At 41.0% G+C, this 12575-nt stretch overlaps 1 long non-coding RNA gene across 2 annotated transcripts; it reads left to right on the plus strand.

Annotated features, from left to right (window-relative positions):
- The first annotated feature begins 43 nt into the window (after nucleotides 1–43).
- Nucleotides 44–2147, plus strand: LOC120235014. Of its 2 annotated transcripts, none has more exons than XR_005529273.1 (3): nucleotides 44–125; nucleotides 953–1117; nucleotides 2112–2147. It is a non-coding gene; the product is annotated as an uncharacterized LOC120235014 (long non-coding RNA). The 2 variants fall into 2 exon arrangements; XR_005529272.1 differs by having other exon boundaries at nucleotides 953–1297; nucleotides 2112–2136.
- The last annotated feature ends 10428 nt before the right edge of the window (nucleotides 2148–12575 follow it).

Consider the following 12575-nt stretch of genomic DNA (forward strand, 5'->3'; position numbering starts at 1 on the left):
CACGGGTTCCCCCGCCTCCGCTCGGCCCCGAGCGCTTCACGCGCCGGAATTTCCAACGCTGGTGACTGGGTTCCGGGCGCTGCGGGGGCGGCGGGAGAGGCACGCGATCTCATCAGCCGCCTCAGGTGGGCTGGGCTGGGGGCTGGCTGGGAGGTGGGCAGACGGGCCCTCTGTCCTCTTCCCTTGCCACATCTCCACAGCACAAAGTGACTAAACTCCTTGCTAGTGTTTATTGCGCACCTACAACGGGCAAGCCACTGGGCCGTCCATGGAGTGAGCCTTCGTCCATGTGCTTAGGGATGGGCCTTGAAGATGGGTTGGCTAGAAGGCAGCAGCCAATGTGCGAGACCAACGCAGTTAGCGGCCAAAAGCTAAGAAGGTCATTAATTCTGCCTTAGGGTATGAAGGAGGGCTTCTCAGTGAGGTCGTCACGGTGATCTTTCAGCTGGATCTGGAGAAACAGATGTAACCAGAGTAGGCGCGGGGGAGGGTGTTGAGGAAGGAACAGTGAGAACGAAAACAGGAAAGGTGATAAGAGTTTTCACCTTCAACAACAAGCACCTGGCTTGTTGCTGCGCTTTGGACTAGGCCTGAATCAGAATTTGGGAAGGGATGTACTGTGCGAGGTAATGGAAAATGTAGATTGGTGCCTTCTCGGGACTACTTGGATGAAAGCAAACTTAATTTTGTTTACCACGACTTACTTGGTTCAAGGATCCTTCCCAGCATTTATGGGAAATTTATGTAGGTATTTATCAGAGACGCGGGTCAGCATATTTTTTCAATGACTTAATCAGTCCTGATGAGAACCAAACGTTTGGCAACTCCTTATCCATTTTTATGCACATCTTCAAGCTTGGGGCAAATAACCGCTTTAAAGATTATATAGTAGCTTGAAGTTAAGTGGTTGGGTTGGAGCTTGAATATTCTATATTTTTTATATTTAAAACAGTATCATGTCAGTACCAGGTGTGAAGAGGTAGAGCACAGAAAACCAAGAAAAAGGGGAGGCCTGTTCCAACAACAAGAGTTCTAATTTGTGGATGCAGCCCCTCTGCAACAAGAGCTCTTTACCTGTGACCGGTTTACATCCCTACTGCCCTGGCAATCGGATACTGTAAGATCCCTGAGACACCCTTCCTTCCTTGTCCATCAATGTTTGATCACCAGCAGGAGGTAGGAGGAAAAGAAATACTGTGTTTTCCCTTGAGAGCTTATAATGTAGTATCAGCTCCTGAGTTCCAGCAAAGACCACCAAAAGAACCTGTTGATCAAACCAAGTTTATTGCTCACAACAGTAAGTGATAACACTATGCTGACAGTCTTAACAGCTCGAAGAGGGAGGTCATGTATAGAATAGTTCTAAGATTCAGGGTATCTGGTTTAAGACCAGTCTTTCAATGAAAGCATGAGAGAGACTGGGCTGAATTTATAATATCATTTAGGACGATTACAGGGAGAAGAAAGTTTTGAAGCGAGCCAGAAGAGTAAACAATTGTTTGACGAATCCAAAGATAATCTGTTGAGGAGCAGCCTGTTTATCCTGATGAAGGCTTGGTCAGTCAATAGTCTGTTGTTCAGATAAATAGACTTTGAGGAAGTTCCTGAAACTGCAGTTAAGTTATTTGCAACTTCATCTTCTTGGGCAAGAATTTCTTGGAATTGAAGTCATGTTTCTGTGAATGGTGGAGTTGTAAAGGCATGTTAATGTCAGTCTTAGATCTTAATCCTATTGTGTGGCTGTAAATAGTTTCAATTCTAAGTAGTCTTTCAAACTGAAGGTTACGATCCAGTAGTGAGTAGTGAAGTGATTTTGGTGGATCATGGTCTGCATTTTTTCTTAAGGAAATAGAGCAAAATACTAGAGAGCATTGCCCATAATAAAGGGTAAATATTGCTTTGTGAGACTTATGTTTCCGTTATGTACGATATTTCAACAAATCTGAAATGTCATTAATCATGACATGCCATAATTTTATGTACTATTAAGAAAGTGAAAACAACAAAAATAAGTGAAAACTCATCAAAATATGATACTCTATTGCTGCATCCTGGTTTCAGAAATATTAACATAGAAGACCTATTTTTTTTTTTTAATTTTTGTTTTTGAGAGAGAGAGACAGAGAACGGAGACACAGAATCAGGAGTAGGCTCAAAGCTCTGAGCTGTCAGCACAGAGCCCGACAAGGGGCTCGAACCCATGAACCATGAGATAATGACCTGAGCTGAAGTCGGACACTTAACCAGCTAAGCCACCCAAGCGCCCCTAGAAGACTTCTTTCTTAAAATTGATGAAATAAAATATATAGAAATGAGCCAATTGGATAACAATGTAAAATGCATTTCTGCATATCTCTCATTATTGCTATGAACTATGCTATTGTTAGAAGAGTCTGAAAGTCACTGTTGTAGTGGAGTCATGCAGGAGAGATCGAGTAAGTACACCATAAAGCAGCATGAGATGATTCCTTCCGGAGCAGAAATGCAAATTACCTGCCCTTATTGGAAGGAACAATTAATGAGAACATCAGGAAAGCTTCAACTGGAAGAGGGAATATCTGAGCCTGGGCTTGATTCCATCAGGAAGGATCAGGAAAAAAATTTTCTGAATGAGAGAGCAAAATGTACAAAGGCATGAATGTGCCAGACACACTTTGGAAGTAGAAGAAATCTGACAGGCCTAGAGGAATGAAGACAAGTTAGCACCAGACTGAGAAGGCCTTGATTGGATGCCAAAACTTATGGATTTATGTTAAAGGCAGGAGAAGCATTTAGATGATACAACTAGTACTTTAGAAAGATAATTCTGACATAAATGGGAAGGGTAGGTTAGATGAATGAGAAATTAGAGACAGGGAGAGGGTAGGAGAATCCATTGCTTTTTCTGCCCTGCATCCTTAATCTGGTAATAATATTCTGGTGTCCTCTGAGAGCCACCCTTTCTTCGGTAAGTCAGAATTCTGTCACAGTGATGGAAACCTCAATCCAAACTCTGGTTTAAACAGTAGAGAAAAAGAAAGGGAAAGAATGTGTCTAGTGGGCACAGACAGGGAATGACAATACAAGCGATATTCTTGGGGCAGAATCCGCTGGACTTGGTGAATGCTTAGATGAGTGATGCTTAGGTAAGTCTTGTCACCCAGTTGTCCTCACTTCACCTCTTTGAATTTAAATTCCCTCATTAGGCTGCTTGTTTTATCTTTTTCCAATTCAATTACTATCTTCCTATTAAGATAAATTGCCAGTATTGTGATTTGCAAGACGGAGGGAAAAACAGATTTTGAAAATACAGACCACTAAGCTTAATGCCAATCCCTGGAAATTTCCTAATATAAATCACAGAACACATTAGTGTTAGGGAAAATGTAACCATTAGTAGGAGTCACGGAGTCTTTTCAAGTAAATCATTACAAAGACATACCACTTCCTTTCTTGATAGGATTATTACATTATTGAACAAATATGTTGGTCATTTCAAAAAGTCAAGACACCTTTAGGTTGGGATGAAGAGATATGGGCTTATATTATTGCAGAGATAGGTTGATGGAAATAATGTTGATTAATGGAGTAACACAAATCTTGAAGCATTGCGTTCTCAAAAACAGCAATACAGGTTTTTCTTTCCCTTTTGCCCAGTCCTGAGTAATGTTTTTGTCAATGTTTGGAGTTAACGATACTTAGCAAATTTAAGAACTCAGATCAGAATATGATAGACTACAATGTAATTACTCAAGATCATGGTTTTTACAGAGATGACGTTTAACTGTAGTAAAGTATACAATCTTTGTTCAGAAAAGTCATTTGGAAGCAAATCAGAGAACTCTCGATGCTGGAGAGGATGTGGAGCAACGGGCACCCTCCTACACTGTTGGTGGGAATGTAAACTGGTGCAGCCCCTCTGGAAAACAGTGTGGAGGTTCCTCAAAAAATTAACAATAGAACTCCCCTATGACCCAGCAATAGCACTGCTAGGAATTTACCCAAGGGATATAAGAATGTTGATGCCTTGTACATGTACATGTACCCCAATGTTCATAGCAGCACTCTCAACAATAACCAAAACATGGAAAGAGCCGAAGTGTCCATCAACGGATGAATGGATCAAGAAGATGTGGTTTATATATACGATGGAATACTATATGGCAATGAGAAAGAATGAAATCTGGCCATGCGTAGCAACATGGATGGACCTTGAGGGTGTTATGCTGAGTGAAGTAAGTCAGGCAGAGAAGGACAAATACTATGTTTGCACGGATTAGGAGGAACTTAACAGAGGACCATGGGGGAGGGGGAGAGAGGCAAACCATGAGAGACTCTTGAATGCTGAGAACAAACTGAGGACTGATTGGTGTTGGGGGGGGAAGGAGGAGATGGGCATGGAGGAGGGCACTTATGGGGATGAGCACTGGGTGTTATATGGAAACCAACTTGACAATAAACTATTTGTTTACCAAAAAAAGTCATTTGGAAAGGTCCAGGACTTGGGAGACTGAGCTTGACTTGATAATATGGCGGTAAGTTACGGATACTCATGCAGTGTGAGCAATCATTAAAAAAAAAAAAAAAATGACATAATGTAAATTGCGTTAGAGCGGTACAGCTTTCAAGTCACAGGGTTACCAGACCTAGGCTGTTGAGCTCATAATTTCTGAACTTTTATGTTCAAACATAGATATCACATAAAAAGAACTACCATACATAAGTTAGGGTTCTTTCAGAAGAGACATCCAGGAAAAGTATGGAAATCTTATACTCTGAAAAACAGATGAGGGAATTGGGTCTACTTAACCTGCAGAAAAGAGATCTGCTAACGGGTTGTTACGCAGAGGAGAGAGTAGATGTGTTCCGTGCTGCTTTCGAGTTCAGATCTAAACCATCAGGAGGACTATTTCCAAGAGGAAGATTTTGGCTCAGTATAAGAAAGGACAGTTTTGGATATTGGAACTGAACCATAGTGGACAGGACTTTCTGGTGAAGTGTGAGCTACATCACTGGAAGCATTCAATCAGAAAACAATGGCCACCTGTCAGGGTGCTATAAAAGGAAATGATGGAGGGAGGAGGAGCCTGCAGAGAGGTAACATCCAAGGTCTTCTCTAACTTGAAGCTTCTATGTATCTATGTTTACACTCAACTTAAAATGATTGCTCTCTTAGACATGGTTTCTAAAAGAACACATTGTAATTTGATTGGTAAATAAAATAACTTTTCACTGAAGAAATGCATTGCCAAGTAAAGTTGATCCTTTGTTCAGGGTAGCTTTGTTCTATAAAGTCACCAAGCACACTGAATTAGTGACTGCTGAGCCATTGCTTCTAGGGGAAATACAAGATTAGGATCCTGAAAGCCTCTGGTCTCAACATTTTTGGCAATGAGTCAATATATAATTTTGTTTTATCTGTGTTTCTATTTAAAGACCCCTAATTTAATATATACTGTTGATTCTTTAACATGAACTCATGGCCAAAAGTACTATAACTCATGCTAAATTAAGATTATCTAACATATAATCTCTCAAAGGCATATCCCACTTTTCTTAGGGACAGTAGCCAGCACATCAGTATTATCTTAGGGACCATTTTAAACAGCTAAATCACTACCACCGCCATCACCACCACCAATAACGACAAAGCAAAAAACATGGCACTAAATGGACCATGGAAAAGATAACTTGCTTATAGTATGGGAGATGATACAAGAAGGTAGACTGTTGCCTTGTTCAACCTCCATGGGAACATAGACATAGGGCAACCAATTTTTCACTGCTCAGTGCATATCCATAAATGACTGAAAATGCTGAGTATTGATTTTGTTTTTCTTGTGTTCTTAGTGGGTTGGCATCCGGTTTACAGTGTACAGTCTTTGGGACAAATAAATTGAAGCAAGTAGTCAAATTTGCAAACAGAATCTGCGAATAATGAGAATTGACTGTAGTTAAACATTATGAAGAAACTGCCTTCAGTCAAAATCCATTAAAACTGTATGTAAAGTTCATTAAGAGGCAAATCAGTTGAATGCTTTTATGAGGTGAGAGCACCTATAAATGAAAATCGAAGATCCTACATTTAACTTGATGGGACAACAAAGAGCTTACCCCTCAGGAGAATGGTAATATAGCATCATTTGTCAAATTCCTACCAAGTAGCATGTTTCAGGTGAACATTTTATAAACATTATATCATTCTCTTAGGCTCTGACAAATGGGATTTTGTAGAAAAGCTGCAGTAAGTAAGCTACTTAAAATTTTTAGACAAACCCAGGCTTTCTGTGTTATAAAATTGCTTTCTGAAACAAAGATTTGTACACGTCTTAAATGGTTATGTAACTAAGCACTTGAATGTACTGGGAAATACCTATTGGAGTAATTTTGAGAACAATACAGCTTCTGCCACATAACCACTGTAAATAAAAGGAAAGAATACGCATGATTTCCTTCAGCCCTCCACAGGGAGTGATAAATATTTTCAACTGTGGGGATAAAGCAGCTTTCACTATACAAGGTCATTCCCTTCCCATTTGAATTCCAAAATAGACAAGCTATCTGTCACTTGGGGAAGGAGGTAATCACTATCTGTAACTCTAAGTAAACTTGTATGGAAGATTTGTTTACATTGAGCATTCTGAGTACTCAAGTTATCAACTAGTATATGGTTGGATTTAGCATTCCACAATCCTACCTCTCACCTTCTGTTTGACAGATATTTTGCTAGCTAATAGTTGCCGCTACTGGAATCCCCTCCCCTGAAAATATTATAATGCCTAGAGGTCCATGCCCACCTCTGGGGTCTTGACTGAACTCATCACCACCTCTAATAATATCCTAGGTACAGTGTCCTAAAACAAAAATGGCCAGGCCCTCAGGAAGCTTAAGATCCATCTGCCCGCCCTGGGTAGCTCTATCTTTGTGAATGCCCAAGCTAGGCCGCCAGAGGCCTCTTTCCACCCCCTTCCCAACCTCACCCCCATCCCTCTCATACTCAGAGAGGACCCCACATTCAGAAAGACCCATGCTTAGTTTAATACTCTACTGTTGTCGTCTTGAAATTCCTAATATATACTTTTTTTAAATTTTTTTTTTTTTGAGAGAGAGAATGCATATGTGTGTGCATGAGCTGGGGAGGGGCAGAGAGAGAGAGAGAGAGAGAGAGAGAGAATCCCAAGCAGGCTCCTTTTTGGCAGTATAGAGTTGGACTCGGGGTTTGATCTCACAAACTGAAATCATGACCTAAGCCAAAATCAGGAGTCAGATGCTTAAATGACTGGCCCACCCAGGCACCCCAGCTAATAATTTTGCCTTTGAACTTATGTTTTATAGTGCAGTTGATGGGACAATGGAGCATGTATGTGAGCAAGAGAAGCAATATGCACATCCACTGTTCCTTGCTGCCCTGTTCACATAGAACATTCTCAGTGCCCCACAAGCACAGAATACTCACAGACCCACACTGTGCTGGAGTTCAGTGAAACAAAGCAAATAAGTACAGGGTGTGTTATGCCCACAGCTGAATAAGTGGAGGGGGCTGATATCTCCGAAATGCCATGCTTTCCATTGAAACCAGAACTTGCTTTGAACCCAGAAAGAAGGCAATGGCATTCTAAGAAACACAAAAGACCAAGGAACCCTATCGTACCCTCTCTTGTGTTTCTTCCCTGTATTAGCTAACTGCCTATGCTGAAAATATTTCCTTTCCCTTTCAGTCCTTTCTTCCTCCTCAGTAAGGCAAAGGTAGATAGTACTGGCAGAATGTGTATCAAGAAGTGAGGTAATAATGGTTAGGTTAGTTTTCTGCAGTGTTCTCTCTGCTTTGGTAACAACAAGATATACATGCATGTATGAGCTACGAAACAAATTGTGTCATTTTGGTGACTTTTAAATGCTCCTGTATTTCAAACTGACATTGTTTATGACAATATAAAAATTAATTATGAAATACATGCTAATAACAAAATACTTCCTCACTTGGCATGATATTAAATAGTTAAAATAAACTATCTAAATTTAAAACACCAGGACAACTTGAGACCAGAAGGAAGGACAAAATCTGTATGTTTTAGTACCTTTAGCTGTATTTTTTTCTTTTTGAACAAGGGGCCCCAGAAATTATGTATCTGGCTCTGAACCCTTCAAAAGAATCCTGACAGCCCTATTCCGAAAAAGGTGGATTGGGGAAAGACTCCCCACCTAAGGCCACTCCCCTCACTGGCTGGCTTAGGACAGGAGAGGTGAGAGACTATCTGCGCCAGGTGGATAAGGCATTCCAGCCTGCCACAGTACCCAGCCACCCACATTAGGAGCTGCATTTCCTTTAGTAAACACACTGGCTTCATTATTCATGGAGGTAGGAAGTGGGGAAGGAAGGAAGACCTTGTTCCTCTGCTGGGACACACTTTCCCCATAGAAACAACGCCATGGTGTCCGTTCTCATCCTCTCACAGAGTTGCATATGTGCCAAGTGGGTTCCTACTAGTGGGCCTGAGAACCTAACCCAGGTTTGTCACATGGTTTTTCTGAGAAAAATGCATTTTCAGTTTCAAACAGACAAGTTAGAAATCAACTTTGGGGAACATATCTTGGTCATACAGGGGCTGTCTGTACCTTCCTTGCTCAGGAATGCTAACCACAGACAAGGATGGTGTCTGTCAGACCTAGGTAATTACACAGACACAGCTGTTTTTAAAAAAAGAAAATGGGGTGTTTTTTAATATTATAATTGCTCTCTATGACATAAAATTCAGAAACATAAGGATTTCCTCCAAATGTCCACTTATTTAATACTTTTTTTAAAACAACTTTCTTCTTAGGAAATCTGATTATTTTAGTTCCCCTTTATTATGACCTCATGTATCTACTAGGCTCTTTTTTTAAGGGTTTGGGGCAGATTTAGGTGCATGATTCCAGGTATAGCTTCATTATCATTTCATCAAATGTAGGATAAAATAATGCTTTCAGTTTTATTTTCCACATCCTTAGCAACAAGAGCTAACATCATTTTATATGACTTTAGGAAACAGTCAACAGTAACTCAGAGTTCTCTTTCTTTCTTTCTTTCTTTCTTTTTTTCAGTAGGCTCCATGACCAACATGGGGCTTGACCTCATGACCCTGAGATCAAGAGTCTCAGATTCTACCGACTGAGCCAGCCAGGTGCCCTTCTTGGTTCCCTTCTTGAAATAAAGCATAGCTCCAAGCTCATCTTCTTTTAAGTATGCTTCAGACTAACAATCCTAAATACATTATCCAAAATTAGTACAGAATGAAACTCATTTGTTGTACTTCTGTCCACTCACATAGCTTTGTGCAATTGATCTTTTCTTCAGTTTAGATCCATCTGCTTGGTGTTTACTACTCTGGAGAGCCTAAGGACATCTCTGCCCAGTGACTTTTTTTATATATGAGCCTGCTTCCAAGCAGTCCCTAAAAGTCTTAAATAAGACAAGTCTTAGCAGTAGTTTTTGAGGGCTCCACTCTGAAATCAGAAGAGGGGCTCCTGGGTGGCTCAGTCGGGTAAACGTCTGACTTTGGCTCAGGTCATGATTTCACAGTTCATGGGTTCGAGCCCTGCACTGGGTTCTGTGCTGACAGCTAGATCAAAGCCTGGAGCCTGCTTCAGATTCTGTATCTCCCTCTCTCTCTGCTGCCTCTCTCTCAGAAATCAAAAAAAAATAAATTTTTTTAAATGAAATCAGAAGAATCTGTCTGGTATCCTGGCACTGACAGTGGACAGCAGACCTGGGGACTGGCCCCAATTCTGCCACTTATTACTTGTAAGACTACAGGAAAATCATTTAATCTTATTATTTTTTTAAAGTAGGCTTTACACCCTACACGGGGCTTGAACTCATGACCCTGAGATCAAGGCAGGAGCTGAGATTAAGAGTCAGAGGCTTAACTGACTGAACCACCCAGGTGCCCCTAATCTTACTTTTTTTATGATATAAATAACACCTGCCTCACCTCCCTCCCAGGATAGCTTCAAGGATTACCTAAAGCACTCTGAAAATGCTAACCAACTGCATGAATAAGAGGTGTCATCAATATCTTCATTCAGTAGCTCGCCTGGTTAAAACACAGTTTCCTGAAGTTAAGCCAGCTCTCTCCTTTCATTCAATTCATCCCACAGAAGTTCTTCTAAGTACCTACTTTATCCAAGATAGAACTTTTTCCCCACTTTCTTGGTAACTTGGGTAGGATTTCTTTTTCAATGTTTATTGTGTAAACTGGTAGACATTTTTTAAAAAGTGCAACGTTCACGCCATGCTTCTTTTTCTCTCAAAGAAATGTGGTCAAATGGTGAAGCACGAGACATGTTCAAGCACGTTGGTGCAAAGGTGGAAGGCCAGAACACAATCTCTACCCGCATCTCCCCCCAGAAAGCATGAATGCCTTCTTCTACTCTCAGGCTAGGAGAGACAGAAAGGAAAACTTGGAGGGAGTGCAGCAAAGAGGACAGTGAAGAGAACATGAGGAGTAGCTGTATACAACCTCTCAGATCCCAACAACCAGTATTATAATAAATAGATTTACTTACATGAAAGCAGCTTTAAGGCAATCTCCTTTCATTTAGACTTTGGTCCATTCAGCAAAGAAACATTTCTTCCATTTTTAGAAGCTTCTGATGGAGATTTATAGATACCGTTTCCAAAGGAATAATAAAAGGCAAGTGATTCTTAGGGAAGAGGGAAAAACACAAAATTTTTAAGTGATTTAGCTGTACAGCAGGTTATGAAGGAGGGAAAAGGAAGAGATTAAAATGGTTCTCTCCCTCCTCCCTCTGTGACTCAGAGATTCATCCTAAAAATAATTTTCATCCCAGTTTGGGGAAGCTGAGCAAAGACTCACATCTCCACATTCCAAGTTCCATGATGGCCTTGGAGAGGGAGTAACAAAAGGAATAGGAAAATGGGAAACAGTAACTATTAAAGGTAATCTGGAAGGGACTTTATCTACTCAGAAGAGGTGAGGTTAAATTAAAGACCAGGCTAGCTGTGATGAAACAAGCATTTTCTGTTCTTGCCCTAGTCTAAGGTATGTTGTGTCAGCAAGGATGAAGCCTCAACTTGTCTTTCAGCCTTCTTTCCCACCAGCTCTTCTGGTGATCAGTGTTTTACTCATTCAAATGAATTTTTGTCTTCCAACGTCATTCCCCTTTCTTGTTTTTTCAGTTTTACTGTTTAACTTTGTTATTTTTTAAATTTAGGTATAATTGGTCATTCCTCTTTCTTTGTATCAGCAAAAGGAGATTCTTTTTGAGGTGTTTCCTTCGTTATATTTAACTGATATTAGTACATTCATTTAAAAAAAGATTTTTTATCTTGAAGGTATTTCAAACTTACAGAAAAGTTGTTCACATAGCATAGTGAACTTTTCTTTTTTAATTTTTTTTTGCATTTTTTAATTTTATTTTTGAGAGACAGAGACAGAGCGTGAGTGGGGGAGGGGCTGAGAGAGAAGGAGACAGAATCCGAAGCAGGCTTCAGGCTCTGAGCAAGCATTCAGCACAGAGCCCGATGCGGGGCTCGAACCACAAACTGTGAGATCATGACCTGAGCCGAAGTTGGACACCTAACCGACTGAGCCACCCAGGAGCCCCTGAACTTTTCTTTTAACCTGAACAATTTGTAACCTGACATGATACCTGTGGCAGATACCAAGGTGCACTGACCAGAAGCCCTTCAAGGACGGACTTGTTGCCCAGTTGTGGGGACTGTGGTCAGCACACAGCTGTCAACTGTCATTCCTTCAGGGTGTGCCTCATCTGCATAGAGCCACCTTGCCCAAGGAGATACCCCTTTCCCAGGTGGCCCAAGTCCAAAGACTGATCATGGCAAGGATAGAAAGGTCTGGCTATTTTGGCCCCATGCAAGACAATTTCAATGGGCTATTTCCACTCAAGAGCTCCCAGTGGGGTTAAGCTGAGGCTATCAGCTTGCAGCTCAGATCAACTGCTGCCTCTCCCTACTCTTGTTTGCTTCCCCTCCTATCCACAAATGTTGATCCCAAGAGCTCTCCCTAATTATCCTGAACGCTAAAGTCTGCCTGAGCGTGTACTTCCTAAAACGCCCAAACTGCTACAGGTGGAGCCAGGAGAGGTCTGAGAAAACAGACAATAAAATGGAGTTTTGGATCTGGATCACTCACATGTCAGCTGGTGGGAAGACGTCGTCACTGGTGATAGATGGAGTTCAGACAGTGCCTGGCAAAAGGTGGCAGCCCAGTTATGAAGATTTTCACCAGTGGTGAATTGGGGTAGTATACTAGTGAAAGAGAATGTATTAGCTTGTGTCCTATGTGCAGAAAATAGTAACTACAAGGGGATTGAATGGTTATTGTTTAGTTCTACTGAAGCTCTAGGCAAAGAAATGAAAAAGCTGAGAAAATGACTAGCAGAGAGCTGAAAGCCAAGTGTGAGAACCAGAAGGTTTCTTTCATAGCAAGTCAAGAGGCTTTCATAACCTGCAATGGAGAGGACCAGATTGAGCTAAATCATTAAGTAACCAAGCACCAAAGGTTAAACTACCAAGTAAACTAGATCTTCCATGCTAAAGACCGTGCTGTGGTTGAAAAACAATGAGACCC

This window comes from Hyaena hyaena, unplaced genomic scaffold (genome assembly GCF_003009895.1).
Source record: "Hyaena hyaena isolate Hyena2069 unplaced genomic scaffold, ASM300989v1 scaffold_120, whole genome shotgun sequence".
NCBI classification, from domain to species: Eukaryota; Metazoa; Chordata; class Mammalia; order Carnivora; family Hyaenidae; genus Hyaena; species Hyaena hyaena.